At 56.9% G+C, this 18,464-nt stretch overlaps 1 long non-coding RNA gene across 2 annotated transcripts; it reads left to right on the top strand.

The window, feature by feature from the left end:
- Positions 1 to 5,960: 5,960 nt before the first annotated feature.
- On the top strand, positions 5,961 to 10,925 carry LOC142282301 (uncharacterized). 2 transcript variants are annotated; one of them, XR_012744233.1, is made up of 4 exons: positions 5,961 to 6,190; positions 7,402 to 7,495; positions 10,455 to 10,533; positions 10,784 to 10,925. It is a non-coding gene; the product is annotated as an uncharacterized LOC142282301 (long non-coding RNA). The 2 variants fall into 2 exon arrangements; XR_012744232.1 differs by lacking the exons at positions 5,961 to 6,190; positions 7,402 to 7,495 and having other exon boundaries at positions 9,859 to 10,533.
- Positions 10,926 to 18,464: the final 7,539 nt, after the last annotated feature.

The raw sequence follows: 18,464 nt of genomic DNA, 5'->3' as shown, positions 1-18,464 counted from the left end.
TCCGCACGTACGTTTTTTTTCGCCGTGCAACATTATCGCTCACGGGAGCGACTGGGTCCGTTAGAATGGGCTAACGGAATATGCTGGGAAGCGTCGATTAGCCAGTCAGTCCAGCGCCAAAAAAGTGCGCCAAAAAAAATAAAAAAAATTCGTTTTCACGCCGTAAATCTCCTAACAGCTCTAAAATCAGGCGCTGCGGTGAACGGGAACGCGTCCGCACGTACGGTTTTTTCGCCGCGCAACAGTATCGCTCACGGGAGCGTAGCCGCACGTACGGTTATTGATCAGGTCCGTGCACACGGATGTCACGTGGATGACGTCAGTGTGCAGGACCTATGGCCGTCATCAAGTCATTACAACCGGTACTGCTGTATGTAATATAGTGTCAGGCACGTGAAGAGTGGGGGAGGGGAGGTCCGGGGTAATCACTGAATTCTTTATTAAGCTCTGTGCCCGCATCTCCACTCCGCCCCCTCCTCCCGTCTAAATGCCAGTCTGCTGTACATAGTATGTCAGGCACTGCGAGGAGGGGGGAGGGGAGATCCGGGGAAATCACTGTATTCTTTATGAAGCCGGGTGCCCTGCATCTCCACTCCGCCCCCTCCTCGTCTGTATACAGGCTCAAGTCCGCTCCTCCACGCCTTTTCCCTGCTCCACTCCGCCCCCTCCTCGTCTGTATACAGGCTTGAGTCCGCTCCTCTCACGCCTTTTCCCAGCCCCACTCCGCCCCCTCAAGTCTTTTACCCCGGCTCCACTCCACCCCCAGGTCCCACTCCTCCCCTCATCTTCTCCGGGCACCACCCGACGAGGCAGAGGGGCCGGCCGAGTCTGACGTCGTCACTGACGACGTCAGACTACGCTCCCTCCCCTCACGTTAGACGCTGCTCAGCCACAAGTGTTCGGAGAGGTTTGTACTGCGCATGCGCTGCCTCGGCTGCCATGCGCAGTACAAACCGGAAGTCATCGCATCGCAGGGCGCGCCACGTTTGAATATCGGCGGCGGTGGGGTGAGTATTATGTGTGTATGCGTACGGGGTGCATGATGCCGGTGCGCGCGGGGACGGGCTGCCTGCCGCCGGTATATATGTACGGGCTGCCTGCCGCCGGTATATATGTACGGGCTGCCTGCCGCCGGTATATATGTACGGGCTGCCTGCCGCCGGTATATATGTACGGGCTGCCTGCCGCCGGTATATATGTACGGGCTGCCTGCCGCCGGTATATATGTACGGGCTGCCTGCCGCCGGTATATATGTACGGGCTGCCTGCCGCCGGTATATATGTACGGGCTGCCTGCCGCCGGTATATATGTACGGGCTGCCTGCCGCCGGTATATATGTACGGGCTGCCTGCCGCCGGTATATATGTACGGGCTGCCTGCCGCCGGTATATATGTACGGGCACGGCCTGCCTGCCTGCCACCGGTATATATGTACGGGCAGGGGCTGCCTGCCGACGGTATATATATGTACATGAACGGGCTGCCTGCCTGCCGCCGGAAGTCATCGCATCGCAGGGCGCGCCAAGATTCAATATCGGCGGCGGTGGGGTGAGTATTATGTGTGTATGCGTACGGGGTGCCTGATGCCGATGCGCGCGTGTGTGCGGGGACGGGCTGCTTGCCGCCGGTATATATGTACGGGCTGCCTGCTGCCGGAATATATGTATGGGCATGGGCTGCCTGCCGCCGGTATATATGTATGGGCACGGGCTGCTGCTCAGTGGTGGCGGCGACTGCTCAGTGGTGGCGGCGACTGCTCAGGGGTGGCGGCGACTGCTCAGGGGTGGCGGCGACTGCTCAGGGGTGGCGGCGACTGCTCAGGGGTGGCGGCGACTGCTCAGGGGTGGCGGCGACTGCTCAGGGGTGGCGGCGACTGCTCAGGGGTGGCGGCGACTGCTCAGGGGTGGCGGCGGCGACTGCTCAGGGGTGGCGGCGGCGACTGCTCAGGGGTGGCGGCGGCGACTGCTCAGGGGTGGCGGCGGCGACTGCTCAGGGGTGGCGGCGGCGGTGACTGCTCAGGGGTGGCGGCGGCGGTGACTGCTCAGGGGTGGTGGCGGCGGTGACTGCTCAGGGGTGGCGGTGACTGCTCAGGGGTGGCAGCGGCGGTGACTGCTCAGGGGTGGAGCAGACCGATGCCGTGTTTTCCCAGTGTGTCCGCGGTTCCGATTCAAGTGATGTCGCACGGAGCGGCGCATGCGCACATAGAGCTCTCATCCAAGGGCTCAATCTGCGCACGCGCTGACTCCCGGAGCAGCGCGTGCGCAGATGGAGCTCTCATCCAAGAACTCCAGCTGCGCATGCGCCCGCTCCCGGCGCCATCATTTGAAAGTGGGACCGCAGACAAACTGGGTAACTTGCTATACAGCCGCCCGCCACGCACGCACAGAGTGGCAGCCAGCAGGCTGCGCGCCCACCCTGCATGCACGTGGCCGGGTACCTGTGCTTGCGTGCGTGCGGCAGCCAGGTGCACACAGCGCCCAGCCGCCGGCCGCACAAAGCCACGGGTACCCGGCCGCACACAGCGCCCGGCAGCCGGCCGCACGCAGCCACAGGCACCCGGCCGCCCGATCACCGCACAGGCAAGACCCCCAGGTACCGCTATATTCCGATTATAAGACGCACCCCCCATTTTCCTCCCAAATTTTTGGGAGGAAAAGTGCGTCTTATAAAGTGAAAAATACGGTATGTACGGGCACGGGCTGCCTGCCTGTCGCCGGTATATATGTACGGGCACGGGCTGCCTGCCTGCCGCCGGTATATATGTACGGGCACGGGCTGCCTGACTGCCGCCGGTATAGATGTACGGGCACGGGCTGCCTGTCGCCAGACCCCTCTGCGCTCTGCCTGTGCGCCGCCAGACCCCTCTGCGCTCTGCCTGTGCGCCGCCAGACCCCTCTGCGCTCTGCCTGTGCGCCGCCAGACCCCTCTGCGCTCTGCCTGTGCGCCGCCAGACCCCTCTGCGCTCTGCCTGTGCGCCGCCAGACCCCTCTGCGCTCTGCCTGTGCGCCGCCAGACCCCTCTGCGCTCTGCCTGTGCGCCGCCAGACCCCTCTGCGCTCTGCCTGTGCGCCGCCAGACCCCTCTGCGCTCTGCCTGTGCGCCGCCAGACCCCTCTGCGCTCTGCCTGTGCGCCGCCAGACCCCTCTGCGCTCTGCCTGTGCGCCGCCAGACCCCTCTGCGCTCTGCCTGTGCGCCGCCAGACCCCTCTGCGCTCTGCCTGTGCGCCGCCAGACCCCTCTGCGCTCTGCCTGTGCGCCGCCAGACCCCTCTGCGCTCTGCCTGTGCGCCGCCAGACCCCTCTGCGCTCTGCCTGTGCGCCGCCAGACCCCTCTGCGCTCTGCCTGTGCGCCGCCAGACCCCTCTGCGCTCTGCCTGTGCGCCGCCAGACCCCTCTGCGCTCTGCCTGTGCGCCGCCAGACCCCTCTGCGCTCTGCCTGTGCGCCGCCAGACCCCTCTGCGCTCTGCCTGTGCGCCGCCAGACCCCTCTGCGCTCTGCCTGTGCGCCGCCAGACCCCTCTGCGCTCTGCCTGTGCGCCGCCAGACCCCTCTGCGCTCTGCCTGTGCGCCGCCAGACCCCTCTGCGCTCTGCCTGTGCGCCGCCAGACCCCTCTGCGCTCTGCCTGTGCGCCGCCAGACCCCTCTGCGCTCTGCCTGTGCGCCGCCAGACCCCTCTGCGCTCTGCCTGTGCGCCGCCAGACCCCTCTGCGCTCTGCCTGTGCGCCGCCAGACCCCTCTGCGCTCTGCCTGTGCGCCGCCAGACCCCTCTGCGCTCTGCCTGTGCGCCGCCAGACCCCTCTGCGCTCTGCCTGTGCGCCGCCAGACCCCTCTGCGCTCTGCCTGTGCGCCGCCAGACCCCTCTGCGCTCTGCCTGTGCGCCGCCAGACCCCTCTGCGCTCTGCCTGTGCGCCGCCAGACCCCTCTGCGCTCTGCCTGTGCGCCGCCAGACCCCTCTGCGCTCTGCCTGTGCGCCGCCAGACCCCTCTGCGCTCTGCCTGTGCGCCGCCAGACCCCTCTGCGCTCTGCCTGTGCGCCGCCAGACCCCTCTGCGCTCTGCCTGTGCGCCGCCAGACCCCTCTGCGCTCTGCCTGTGCGCCGCCAGACCCCTCTGCGCTCTGCCTGTGCGCCGCCAGACCCCTCTGCGCTCTGCCTGTGCGCCGCCAGACCCCTCTGCGCTCTGCCTGTGCGCCGCCAGACCCCTCTGCGCTCTGCCTGTGCGCCGCCAGACCCCTCTGCGCTCTGCCTGTGCGGGGCTCCGCTGGGGGCTGGCAGCCCTCTGGGGGCTCCGCTGGGGGCTGGCAGCCCTCTGGGGGCTCCGCTGGGGGCTGGCAGCCCTCTGGGGGCTCTGCTGGGGGCTGGCAGCCCTCTGTGGGCTCTGCTGGGGGCTGGCAGCCCTCTGTGGGCTCTGCTGGGGGCTGGCAGCCCTCTGTGGGCTCTGCTGGGGGCTGGCAGCCCTCTGTGGGCTCTGCCGGGGGCTGACAGCCCTCTGTGGGCTCCGCCGGGGGCTGGCAGCCCTCCGGGGGCTCCGCCGGGGGCTGGCAGCCCTCCGGGGGCTCCGCCGGGGGCTGGCAGCCCTCCGGGGGCTCCGCCGGGGGCTGGCAGCCCTCTGTGGGCTCCCCCCTGGCCCTGCCAGAGTGTGGGGCAGTGTGTGCAGCCCCCTCCAGTATGTGTATGCCCCTGTATCTTCCCCAATTGTAAAACAGAATGTTTTGCCTATTTGTTTCTTTCAATTAGGTATCCAAGCAATGCAGGTAGTGCTGACATTACCATCGACGGACGCCTTCCATCTTCTGGTACCACTGTGTAGATGAGTAATCTTGAAGATCCCGTACGTATGTTGTCTATGTATATATGTATGTGTCTGTCTTCCAACTGCATCCAGCTCATACACAGCACCATACTGTAATACAGGTCCACTCTATGTCCTGTAATACAGTGTGCTGGCAGCCCTCTGTGGGCTCCGGTGGGGGCTGGCAGCCCACTGTGGGCTCCGGTGGGGGCTGGCAGCCCACTGTGGGCTCCGGTGGGGGCTGGCAGCCCACTGTGGGCTCCGGTGGGGGCTGGCAGCCCACTGTGGGCTCCGGTGGGGGCTGGCAGCCCACTGTGGGCTCTGCTGGGGGCTGGCAGCCCTCTGTGGGCTCTGCTGGGGGCTGGCAGCCCTCTGTGGGCTCTGCTGGGGGCTGGCAGCCCTCTGTGGGCTCCGGTGGGGGCTGGCAGCCCTCTGTGGGCTCCGGTGGGGGCTGGCAGCCCTGTGTGGGCTCCGGTGGGGGCTGGCAGCCCTGTGTGGGCTCCGGTGGGGGCTGGCAGCCCTGTGTGGGCTCCGGTGGGGGCTGGCAGCCCTGTGTGGGCTCCGGTGGGGGCTGGCAGCCCTTTGTGGGCTCCGGTGGGGGCTGGCAGCCCTGTGTGGGCTCCGGTGGGGGCTGGCAGCCCTGTGTGGGCTCCGGTGGGGGCTGGCAGCCCTGTGTGGGCTCCGGTGGGGGATGGCAGCCCTGTGTGGGCTCCGGTGGGGGATGGCAGCCCTGTGTGGGCTCCGGTGGGGGCTGGCAGCCCTGTGTGGGCTCCGGTGGGGGCTGGCAGCCCTGTGTGGGCTCCGGTGGGGGCTGGCAGCCCTGTGTGGGCTCCGGTGGGGGCTGGCAGCCCTGTGTGGGCTCCGGTGGGGGCTGGCAGCCCTGTGTGGGCTCTGCCGGGGGCTGGCAGCCCTGTGTGGGCTCCGCCGGGGGCTGGCAGCCCTCTGGGGGCTCCGCCGGGGGCTGGCAGCCCTCTGGGGGCTCCGCCGGGGGCTGGCAGCCCTCTGGGGGCTCCGCCGGGGGCTGGCAGCCCTCTGGGGGCTCCGCCGGGGGCTGGCAGCCCTCTGGGGGCTCCGCCGGGGGCTGGCAGCCCTCTGGGGGCTCCGCCGGGGGCTGGCAGCCCTCTGGGGGCTCCGCCGGGGGCTGGCAGCCCTCTGGGGGCTCTGCCGGGGGCTGGCAGCCCTCTGTGGGCTCCCCCCTGGCCCTGCCAGAGTGTGGGGCAGTGTGTGCAGCCCCCTCCAGTATGTGTATGCCCCTGTATCTTCCCCAATTGTAAAACAGAATGTTTTGCCTATTTGTTTCTTTCAATTAGGTATCCAAGCAATGCAGGTAGTGCTGACGTTACCATCGACGGACGCCTTCCATCTTCTGGTACCACTGTGTAGATGAGTAATCTTGAAGATCCCGTACGTATGTTGTCTATGTATATATGTATGTGTCTGTCTTCCAACTGCATCCAGCTCATACACAGCACCATACTGTAATACAGGTCCACTCTATGTCCTGTAATACAGTGTGCTGGCAGCCCTCTGTGGGCTCCGGTGGGGGCTGGCAGCCCACTGTGGGCTCCGGTGGGGGCTGGCAGCCCACTGTGGGCTCCGGTGGGGGCTGGCAGCCCACTGTGGGCTCCGGTGGGGGCTGGCAGCCCACTGTGGGCTCCGGTGGGGGTTGGCAGCCCACTGTGGGCTCTGCTGGGGGCTGGCAGCCCTCTGTGGGCTCTGCTGGGGGCTGGCAGCCCTCTGTGGGCTCTGCTGGGGGCTGGCAGCCCTCTGTGGGCTCTGCTGGGGGCTGGCAGCCCTCTGTGGGCTCTGCTGGGGGCTGGCAGCCCTCTGTGGGCTCTGGTGGGGGCTGGCAGCCCTCTGTGGGCTCTGGTGGGGGCTGGCAGCCCTCTGTGGGCTCCGGTGGGGGCTGGCAGCCCTGTGTGGGCTCCGGTGGGGGCTGGCAGCCCTGTGTGGGCTCCGGTGGGGGCTGGCAGCCCTGTGTGGGCTCCGGTGGGGGCTGGCAGCCCTGTGTGGGCTCCGGTGGGGGCTGGCAGCCCTGTGTGGGCTCCGGTGGGGGCTGGCAGCCCTGTGTGGGCTCCGGTGGGGGCTGGCAGCCCTGTGTGGGCTCCGGTGGGGGCTGGCAGCCCTGTGTGGGCTCCGGTGGGGGCTGGCAGCCCTGTGTGGGCTCCGGTGGGGGCTGGCAGCCCTGTGTGGGCTCCGGTGGGGGCTGGCAGCCCTGTGTGGGCTCTGCCGGGGGCTGGCAGCCCTGTGTGGGCTCTGCCGGGGGCTGGCAGCCCTCTGGGGGCTCCGCCGGGGGCTGGCAGCCCTCTGGGGGCTCCGCCGGGGGCTGGCAGCCCTCTGGGGGCTCCGCCGGGGGCTGGCAGCCCTCTGGGGGCTCCGCCGGGGGCTGGCAGCCCTCTGGGGGCTCCGCCGGGGGCTGGCAGCCCTCTGGGGGCTCCGCCGGGGGCTGGCAGCCCTCTGGGGGCTCTGCCGGGGGCTGGCAGCCCTCTGTGGGCTCCCCCCTGGCCCTGCCAGAGTGTGGGGCAGTGTGTGCAGCCCCCTCCAGTATGTGTATGCCCCTGTATCTTCCCCAATTGTAAAACAGAATGTTTTGCCTATTTGTTTCTTTCAATTAGGTATCCAAGCAATGCAGGTAGTGCTGACGTTACCATCGACGGACGCCTTCCATCTTCTGGTACCACTGTGTAGATGAGTAATCTTGAAGATCCCGTACGTATGTTGTCTATGTATATATGTATGTGTCTGTCTTCCAACTGCATCCAGCTCATACACAGCACCATACTGTAATACAGGTCCACTCTATGTCCTGTAATACAGTGTGCTGGCAGCCCTCTGTGGGCTCCGGTGGGGGCTGGCAGCCCACTGTGGGCTCCGGTGGGGGCTGGCAGCCCACTGTGGGCTCCGGTGGGGGCTGGCAGCCCACTGTGGGCTCCGGTGGGGGCTGGCAGCCCACTGTGGGCTCCGGTGGGGGTTGGCAGCCCACTGTGGGCTCTGCTGGGGGCTGGCAGCCCTCTGTGGGCTCTGCTGGGGGCTGGCAGCCCTCTGTGGGCTCTGCTGGGGGCTGGCAGCCCTCTGTGGGCTCTGCTGGGGGCTGGCAGCCCTCTGTGGGCTCTGGTGGGGGCTGGCAGCCCTCTGTGGGCTCTGGTGGGGGCTGGCAGCCCTCTGTGGGCTCTGGTGGGGGCTGGCAGCCCTCTGTGGGCTCTGGTGGGGGCTGGCAGCCCTCTGTGGGCTCTGGTGGGGGCTGGCAGCCCTCTGTGGGCTCTGGTGGGGGCTGGCAGCCCTCTGTGGGCTCTGGTGGGGGCTGGCAGCCCTCTGTGGGCTCTGGTGGGGGCTGGCAGCCCTCTGTGGGCTCTGGTGGGGGCTGGCAGCCCTCTGTGGGCTCTGCTGGGGGCTGGCAGCCCTCTGTGGGCTCTGCTGGGGGCTGGCAGCCCTCTGTGGGCTCTGCTGGGGGCTGGCAGCCCTCTGTGGGCTCTGCTGGGGGCTGGCAGCCCTCTGGGCTCTGCTGGGGGCTGGCAGCCCTCTGGGGGCTCTGCTGGGGGCTGGCAGCCCTCTGGGGGCTCTGCTGGGGGCTGGCAGCCCTCTGGGGGCTCTGCTGGGGGCTGGCAGCCCTCTGGGGGCTCCGGTGGGGGCTGGCAGCCCTCTGGGGGCTCCGGTGGGGGCTGGCAGCCCTCTGGGGGCTCCGGTGGGGGCTGGCAGCCCTCTGGGGGCTCCGGTGGGGGCTGGCAGCCCTCTGGGGGCTCCGGTGGGGGCTGGCAGCCCTCTGTGGGCTCCGGTGGGGGCTGGCAGCCCTCTGTGGGCTCCGGTGGGGGCTGGCAGCCCTCTGTGGGCTCTGGTGGGGACTGGCAGCCCTTTGTGGGCTCTACTGGGGGCTGGCAGCCCTCTGTGGGCTCCCCCCTGGCCCTTCCACATCTACCACTGTGTAGATGAGTAATCTTGAAGATCCCGTACGTATGTTGTCTATGTATATATGTATGTGTCTGTCTTCCAACTGCATCCAGCTCATACACAGCACCATACTGTAATACAGGTCCACTCTATGTCCTGTAATACAGTGTGCTGGCAGCCCTCTGTGGGCTCTGCTGGGGGCTGGCAGCCCTCTGTGGGCTCTGCTGGGGGCTGGCAGCCCTCTGTGGGCTCTGCTGGGGGCTGGCAGCCCTCTGTGGGCTCTGCTGGGGGCTTGCAGCCCTCTGTGGGCTCTGCTGGGGGCTGGCAGCCCTCTGTGGGCTCTGCTGGGGGCTGGCAGCCCTCTGTGGGCTCTGCTGGGGGCTGGCAGCCCTCTGTGGGCTCTGCTGGGGGCTGGCAGCCCTCTGTGGGCTCTGCTGGGGGCTGGCAGCCCTCTGTGGGCTCTGCTGGGGGCTGGCAGCCCTCTGTGGGCTCTGCTGGGGGCTGGCAGCCCTCTGTGGGCTCTGCTGGGGGCTGGCAGCCCTCTGTGGGCTCTGCTGGGGGCTGGCAGCCCTCTGTGGGCTCTGCTGGGGGCTGGCAGCCCTCTGTGGGCTCTGCTGGGGGCTGGCAGCCCTCTGTGGGCTCTGGTGGGGGCTGGCAGCCCTCTGTGGGCTCTGCTGGGGGCTGGCAACCCTCTGTGGGCTCTGCTGGGGGCTGGCAGCCCTCTGTGGGCTCTGCTGGGGGCTGGCAGCCCTCTGTGGGCTCTGCTGGGGGCTGGCAGCCCTCTGTGGGCTCCGCTGGGGGCTGGCAGCCCTCTGTGGGCTCCGCTGGGGGCTGGCAGCCCTCTGTGGGCTCCTCGTATATATGCTATGAAGCTGCTGAGGTTAGGAGACCCATGGCCAGACCATGCACTGTCCAGGTGTAGACCAGTTTTCACCGACTGCTGAATGAGCCTTAAAGTGAATCTGTCAGCGGGTTTTTTTTTTCTCCCCCATCTGAGAGCAGCATAATGTAGAGACAGAGATCCTGATTCCAGCGATTTCACTTACTGAGCTGTTTGCTGTCATTGTGATTTAAAATCAATGTTTTCACTGCTGCAGATCTAGCAGTTATACAGAGCTCATGAATATGCTGGACTACCTGTAGCATGCCATGTAGTCCTGTAGTAATCTTTTGCTGATGAACCTGTGATATCAAAACTACACTGAGCAGCTCAATAAGTGACAATCGCTGGAATCAGGATCTCTTCCCCTACGTTATGCTTCACTTAGATTAGGTGTTAAAAACCTGGTGACAGATTCCCTTTAAAGGGGTTGTCAGGTCTAAATCCACAAGTCTGCATTATCAGAATTTGGTTTCAATTAGGTTAAAAACCTGTATGACACATTTCCTTTTAAAGAAAAAAAAACAGATATACCAAAAATAAATATATACCAAAGAAGTTAGTTTTAAAAAGAAAAAAAAAAGTTAGAATAGAGTAGGGCCCTGCCAAAAGAGTCTACCTTGTCGTGGAGCTAGGCTTACAAAAATCATTTGGCCAAAACTAAATCTGATGGCAGCGTGTGTGATACGGTGTTCAGTGTAAAGGGTTAATGTGTGATTGAGGTTGTAGTGCAGAAGTGAATTTTTTCCAAGAGTGGCAGTGAGACTATGGAAGATTTGTGGGGTGCAGGCGGAGCAGGGGTGAAGGCGGAGCTGGGGTGGAGCCTCAAGGGGGCCCTGAAATTTTGCCAGTATGGGGCCCTGAAATTTCTAGTGGCAACCCTGATCACACATCTTTCTATAGGTCTGAGGATATAAACTTTTTTTTATGTGCTTTAATATCTTAAAGATGCCATGGAGGCCCGGGAGAAGATGATGGAACAGTAAGTAAATGCACAAAGCTACATTAAGAATAATTTTACATGGGATCATCTGTCAGGCTTTCACCCACCTGACAAATCATCCCATGCAGTTGGTCGCAAATTGTGGCTGTGTAATTACACAGTGACCATTAACAATAGTGAATTGGGGGTGGGACCTTTTGTAGCTTCAGTTAGTTGGCTTGTGTAAAGATGCCTTTATAGTATACAGCATTGTGCAATATTTTTTAATTTATTTTTTTTCTCCCCACAGAATGCAAGGTGCAAGTACCATATGTTACGGTCCACTGGAATGATGATGCTAAAATGTTTTTGTTTTGTTTTTTTAAACATTAAAATTTTATTGAAATATAAAGTTTGTTTTCTATAATAAAAAAAGTCAAACTGTTTCAAAATTTTGTCTTGTTAGTTTTAGTACGAGGGGCTGCTGATAAGTCTTTGGCTTTACCCAGAAAGAAATGAAATAGGATGATGAAACTTTACATTTATTCCACATACTCTCCACTGATGACAACACACTTCTTACATCGGTATTCCTGGTTCTGTAAGCCTAGCAAAAAGAAAGATTCCAGTTGTGCCTCATACCAGGCATTCGTAGCAGCCATAGCATCAGAAATGGTGTTAAATTTAGTACCTTGATGTGTTTCTTCAGCTTTAGAAACAGATGATAGTTGGAGGGAGCTAGATTTGGTGAATAAGGTGGGTGGTCAACCAACTGGAAGCCCAGCTCAGCCAGTTTTGCCGTGGTCGCTTGTGCAGTGTGAGCAGAGGCGTTGTCTTACAGGAACAAGATTCCTTTGGACAGCTTGTCGCGCCTTTTGGCCTTCAGTCCTGCTTTCAATTGGTTGAAAAGTTCAATGTAATACCTTATATTAACGGTGGAACCTTTTTGAAGGTAGTCCACTAGCAGCACGCCCTCCTTATCCCAGAACACAGACGCCATCACCTTAGTACAAAAAGAGACAGTGCTGCACAGCTATGATTATGAAGGGAATAAGTCAGAAGGTGAGGGTGCAAGGCCTACCAAGTCAATTGCATATAGAGAAAAAGAAGTAGGCAAGAAGCACTCAGCTCACCAAATAGCTACTAATACAAAAAATAACACAAAATGTATTAGTAGCTATTTGGTGAGCTGAGTGCTTCTTGCCTACTTCTTTTTCTCTATATGTCATCACCTTAGTGGCTGAATTTTGCCCCCCTCAACTTCTTTGGATGAGGAGAACCACTGTGCCTCTGCTCTTTTGACTGCTCCTTGTTTTCAGGGTCATACAAATAAATCCAGGTCTCATCCATAGTGACCAGTCGATCATGGAAGTTCTTATCAGTCCTGAAACGCTGACATATGGACCAGGAAGTTTTCACTCGCATGCTACTCTGTCAAACATTTGGGGACCCACTTTGCAGATGGCTTCCTCATGTCCAAATGTTCATGGATAATGGCACGCACGCACGAAATATTCATAATGTCTGTTATTGCTTTATCTGAAATTCGTGGATTCTCCAGTATGAGGTTGTGCACAGCATCGATGATCTCCGGAACAACAACCACTCTGGCGTCCAGGACATTCCTCACCGTTGCTGCTGAATTGACCCCTTTTATATTTGGCAATCTAGTTCTTAACTGTGGAATATGAAGGGCACTGATGCCCCAAAATCTGCGACATATCACCGTGAATATCCTCCACGGATTTTCCTTGCAGAAAGAAGAATTTGATCACTCCTCTGCTCTCAATTGCTGTGACTATCACCTTAGACGCCGCCATTTTGTTTTCTCGTGTGCATAGAACTCATGCCATAAGCTACATACACAAAATTTTGGGGATAAGATGCTCAGGGGGTACAGGGGATGGGAAAAAAGATCGCCACGCCCACCAATGAAGTTGGTCACCCCTACAAACCAAGTCCTTCTAGCTACTGGGATTTCCCCATCTGTTGTGCAGCCCTCCTCTCACCATGTTTCCCTCCATCCTTGGCCAACAAATCCTGTCATCGTGTATCCTTCCATCATTGTACAGCTAATTTTGTCACTGTATCACTCTATTCCTGTATAACACCTGTCATGTGTATTCCTCTATCCCTGTAAAACACCACCTGTCACCGTGTATAACTCTATCCCCATATAACACCACCTATCATCGTGTTTCCGTTCATCCTTGTACAGCTCCTCCTGATACCGTGTATCTCTTTCCCTGTATAACACCTCCTGTCACCATGTATCCCTGCGTCACTTATCCTGTTACCATTTATCCCTCTATCCCTGTAAAACACCTCGTCACCATGTATCCCTGCGTCACATCTGTTAAAGTGTATCCCTCCATCCCTGTACAGCACTTCCTGTCGTGTATCTTCCCATCATTGTACAGCTCCTCCTGTCACTATGTATCCTTCTATTCCTGTATAACACCTGTCATCCCTCCATCGCTTCTCCTGTCACCATGTATCCCTCCATGCCTGTACACCTGTCATCATGTATCCTTTTATCCTTGTGCAGCTCCTGTTACCATGTATCTCTCTCCCTGTATAATACCTGTCATCGTGCATCCCTCTATCCCTGTATAACACCTCCTATCACTGTGTTTCCTTCTATCCCTGTATATCACCTCCTGTGACCGTGTATCCCTCCATCCCTGTACAACACATCCTGTGTATCTTTACATTAGCAAGTTTCCAGTGTCTTCTCTTAAAGCACACAGTAGTTTTCTAAATCTGGCTATCAGAACGTTACTTAATGAAGGACATGAGCCGGTTTCCCAGTCTTTTCCCTGAACTTAGCCAGATTAGGAGAACTACTGGGTAACAGAAGAGGACTTACCGAAGCGTTAGCCCGTTTTCCAGTCTCATCTCCGCCATTCCGATGCGTATCTCCACAACTGGCTATCAAAATATACCTGAGATAAAGCCGTTAGCCAGGTTTACCTTTTGACGTCCAAATTCCCGAAGTATATTTCCTAATCTGGCTAACGGTACGCTCTAGACAAGTACATTAGCCGGTTTCACGGTCACTTGTCTGTTTGTAGCAAGTGTATCACGGACACAGACTTGATCGCCCGGAACTGTTTTCGTGCCCCCACCACGGTCTAGGTCCCCCCCGATAGGACGTAAAAGTCTGACCGCCGCCAAAATCTTGCGCCATATAAAAAATAAAATTTACGTTTTGACACCATAAACCACCCGATAAGGGTAAAAACGGGTGGTGCGATGAACGGGTGCGTAACCGCACTCACGTTTTTTAACGTGTTTCCAGAAAGGCAACTGACGCCACATTACTGAGAGACAAGCGTATCCAAACTAGCAGTCTTTCACCTATGCAAACATTTTCTCAACATCTGGCTGTCAGAACGTTACTTACGGAAGGGCATTAGCCAGTTTCCCAGTCTATTCCCTGAACTTACCCACTAGCTCTCCTATTCTGGCTAACGGAAGAGGAGTTGTCCGAGCGTTAGCCAGTTTTCCAGTCTCATCTCCGCCATTCGGATGCGTATCGCCAAAACTGGCTATCAAAATATACCTGAGATAAAGCCGTTAGCCGGGTTTACCTTTTGACGTCCAAATTCCCGAAGTGTATTTCCTAATCTGGCTAACGGTACGCTCTAGACAAGTAAATTAGCCAGTTTCACGGTCACTTGTCTGATTGTAGCAAGTGTATCACGGACACAGACTTGATCGCCTGGAACTGTTTTCGTGCCCGCACCACGGTCTAGGTCCCCCGCGATAGGACGTAAAAGTCTGACCGCCGCCAAAATCTTGCGCCATAAAAAAAATAAAATTTACGTTTTGACACCATAAACCACCCAATAAGGGTAAAAACGGGTGGTGCGATGAACGGGAGCGTAACCGCACTCACGTTTTTTACGTGTTTCCAGAAAGGCAACTGACGCCACATTACTGAGAGACAAGCGTATCCAAACTAGCAGTCTTTCACCTATGCAAACATTTTCTCAACATCTGGCTGTCAGAACGTTACTTACGGAAGGGCATTAGCCAGTTTCCCAGTCTATTCCCTGAACTTACCCACTAGTTCTCTTATTCTGGCTAACGGAAGAGGAGTTGTCCGAGCGTTAGCCAGTTTTCCAGTCTCATCTCCGCCATTCGGATGCGTATCGCCAAAACTGGCTATCAAAATATACCTGAGATAAAGCCGTTAGCCGGGTTTACCTTTTGACGTCTAAATTCCCGAAGTGTATTTCCTAATCTGGCTAACGGTACGCTCTAGACAAGTACATTAGCCGGTTTCACGGTCACTTGTCTGATTGTAGCAAGTGTATCACGGACACAGACTTGATCGCCCGGAACTGTTTCCGTGCCCCCACCACGGTCTAGGTCCCCCCCCCCGATAGGACGTAAAAGTCTTACCGCCGCCAAAATCTTGCGCCATAAAAAAAAAAAATTTACGTTTTGACACCATAAACCACCCAATAAGGGTAAAAACGGGTGCTGCGATGAACGGGTGCGTAACCGCACTCACGTTTTTTAACGTGTTTCCAGAAAGTCAAATGATGTCACATTACTGAGAGACAAGCGTATCCAAAATAGCAGTCTTTCACCTATACAAACATTTTCTCAACATCTGGCTGTCAGAACGTTACTTACGGAAGGGCATTAGCCAGTTTCCCAGTCCTTTCCCTGAACTTACCCACTAGCTCTCCTATTCTGGCTAACGGAAGAGGAGTTGTCAGAGCGTTAGCCAGTTTTCCAGTCTCATCTCCGCCATTCTGATGCGTATCGCCAAAACTGGCTATCAAAATATACCTGAGATAAAGCCGTTAGCCGGGTTTACCTTTTGACGTCTAAATTCCCGAAGTGTATTTCCTAATCTGGCTAACGGTACGCTCTAGACAAGTAAATTAGCCAGTTTCACGGTCACTTGTCTGATTGTAGCAAGTGTATCACGGACACAGACTTGATCGCCCGGAACTGTTTTCGTGCCCGCACCACGGTCTAGGTCCCCCCCGATAGGACGTAAAAGTCTGACCGCCGCCAAAATCTTGCGCCATAAAAAAAATAAAATTTACGTTTTGACACCATAAACCACCCAATAAGGGTAAAAACGGGTGCTGCGATGAACGGGAGCGTAACCGCACTCACTTTTTTTACGTGTTTCCAGAAAGGCAACTGACGCCACATTACTGAGAGACAAGCGTATCCAAACTAGCAGTCTTTCACCTATGCAAACATTTTCTCAACATCTGGCTGTCAGAACGTTACTTACGGAAGGGCATTAGCCAGTTTCCCAGTCTATTCCCTGAACTTACCCACTAGCTCTCCTATTCTGGCTAACGGAAGAGGAGTTGTCCGAGCGTTAGCCAGTTTTCCAGTCTCATCGCCATTCGGATGCGTATCGCCAAAACCGGCTATCAAAATATACCTGAGATAAAGCCGTTAGCCGGGTTTACCTTTAGACGTCCAAATTCCCGAAGTATATTTCCTAATCTGGCTAACGGTACGCTCTAGACAAGTACATTAGCCGGTTTCACGGTCACTTGTCTGTTTGTAGCAAGTGTATCACGGACACAGACTTGATCGCCCGGAACTGTTTTCATGCCCCCACCACGGTCTAGGTCCCCCCCGATAGGACGTAAAAGTCTGACCGCCGCCAAAATCTTGCGCCATATAAAAAATAAAATTTACGTTTTGACACCATAAACCACCCGATAAGGGTAAAAACGGGTGCTGCGATGAACGGGTGCGTAACCGCACTCACGTTTTTTAACGTGTTTCCAGAAAGGCAACTGACGCCACATTACTGAGAGACAAGCGTATCCAAACTAGCAGTCTTTCACCTATGCAAACATTTTCTCAACATCTGGCTGTCAGAACGTTACTTACGGAAGGGCATTAGCCAGTTTCCCAGTCTATTCCCTGAACTTACCCACTAGCTCTCCTATTCTGGCTAACGGAAGAGGAGTTGTCCGAGCGTTAGCCAGTTTTCCAGTCTCATCTCCGCCATTCGGATGCGTATCGCCAAAACTGGCTATCAAAATATACCTGAGATAAAGCCGTTAGCCGGGTTTACCTTTTGACGTCCAAATTCCCGAAGTGTATTTCCTAATCTGGCTAACGGTACGCTCTAGACAAGTAAATTAGCCAGTTTCACGGTCACTTGTCTGATTGTAGCAAGTGTATCACGGACACAGACTTGATCGCCTGGAACTGTTTTCGTGCCCGCACCACGGTCTAGGTCCCCCCCGATAGGACGTAAAAGTCTGACCGCCGCCAAAATCTTGCGCCATAAAAAAAATAAAATTTACGTTTTGACACCATAAACCACCCAATAAGGGTAAAAACGGGTGGTGCGATGAACGGGAGCGTAACCGCACTCACGTTTTTTACGTGTTTCCAGAAAGGCAACTGACGCCACATTACTGAGAGACAAGCGTATCCAAACTAGCAGTCTTTCACCTATGCAAACATTTTCTCAACATCTGGCTGTCAGAACGTTACTTACGGAAGGGCATTAGCCAGTTTCCCAGTCTATTCCCTGAACTTACCCACTAGTTCTCCTATTCTGGCTAACGGAAGAGGAGTTGTCCGAGCGTTAGCCAGTTTTCCAGTCTCATCTCCGCCATTCGGATGCGTATCGCCAAAACTGGCTATCAAAATATACCTGAGATAAAGCCGTTAGCCGGGTTTACCTTTTGACGTCCAAATTCCCGAAGTGTATTTCCTAATCTGGCTAACGGTACGCTCTAGACAAGTAAATTAGCCGGTTTCACGGTCACTTGTCTGATTGTAGCAAGTGTATCACGGACACAGACTTGATCGCCCGGAACTGTTTTCGTGCCCGCACCACGGTCTAGGTCCCCCCCGATAGGACGTAAAAGTCTGACCGCCGCCAAAATCTTGCGCCATAAAAAAAATAAAATTTACGTTTTGACACCATAAACCACCCGATAAGGGTAAAAACGGGTGATAAGGGTAAAAACGGGTGCTGCGATGAACGGGTGCGTAACCGCACTCACGTTTTTTAACATGTTTCCAGAAAGTCAAATGATGTCACATTACTGAGAGACAAGCATATCCAAAATAGCAGTCTTTCACCTATACAAACATTTTATCAACATCTGGCTGTCAGAACGTTACTTACGGAAGGGCATTAGCCAGTTTCCCAGTCTTTTCCCTGAACTTACCCACTAGCTCTCCTATTCTGGCTAACGGAAGAGGAGTTGTCCGAGCGTTAACCAGTTTTCCAGTCTCATCTCCGCCATTCGGATGCGTATCGCCAAAACTGGCTATCAAAATATACCTGAGATAAAGCCGTTAGCCGGGTTTACCTTTTGACGTCCAAATTCCCGAAGTGTATTTCCTAATCTGGCTAACGGTACGCTCTAGACAAGTAAATTAGCCAGTTTCACGGTCACTTGTCTGATTGTAGCAAGTGTATCACGGACACAGACTTGATCGCCCGGAACTGTTTTCGTGCCCGCACCACGGTCTAGGTCCCCCCCGATAGGACGTAAAAGTCTGACCGCCGCCAAAATCTTGCGCCATAAAAAAAATAAAATTTACGTTTTGACACCATAAACCACCCGATAAGGTTAAAAACGGGTGCTGCGATGAACGGGTGCGTAACCGCACTCACGTTTTTTACGTGTTTCCAGAAAGTCAAATGATGTCACATTACTGAGAGACAAGCGTATCCAAAATAGCAGTCTTTCACCTATACAAACATTTTCTCAACATCTGGCTGTCAGAACGTTACTTACGGAAGGGCATTAGCCAGTTTCCCAGTCTTTTCCCTGAACTTACCCACTAGCTCTCCTATTCTGGCTAACGGAAGAGGAGTTGTCCGAGCGTTAGCCAGTTTTCCAGTCTCATCTCCGCCATTCGGATGCGTATCGCCAAAACTGGCTATCCAAATATACCTGAGATAAAGCCGTTAGCCGGGTTTACCTTTTGACGTCCAAATTCCCGAAGTGTATTTCCTAATCTGGCTA

The sequence above is a fragment of the Anomaloglossus baeobatrachus genome, unplaced genomic scaffold (genome assembly GCF_048569485.1).
Source record: "Anomaloglossus baeobatrachus isolate aAnoBae1 unplaced genomic scaffold, aAnoBae1.hap1 Scaffold_504, whole genome shotgun sequence".
NCBI classification, from domain to species: Eukaryota; Metazoa; Chordata; class Amphibia; order Anura; family Aromobatidae; genus Anomaloglossus; species Anomaloglossus baeobatrachus.
Note: the sequence above shows the minus strand (reverse complement) of the source record. Positions and strands in the feature narration are given on the sequence as shown.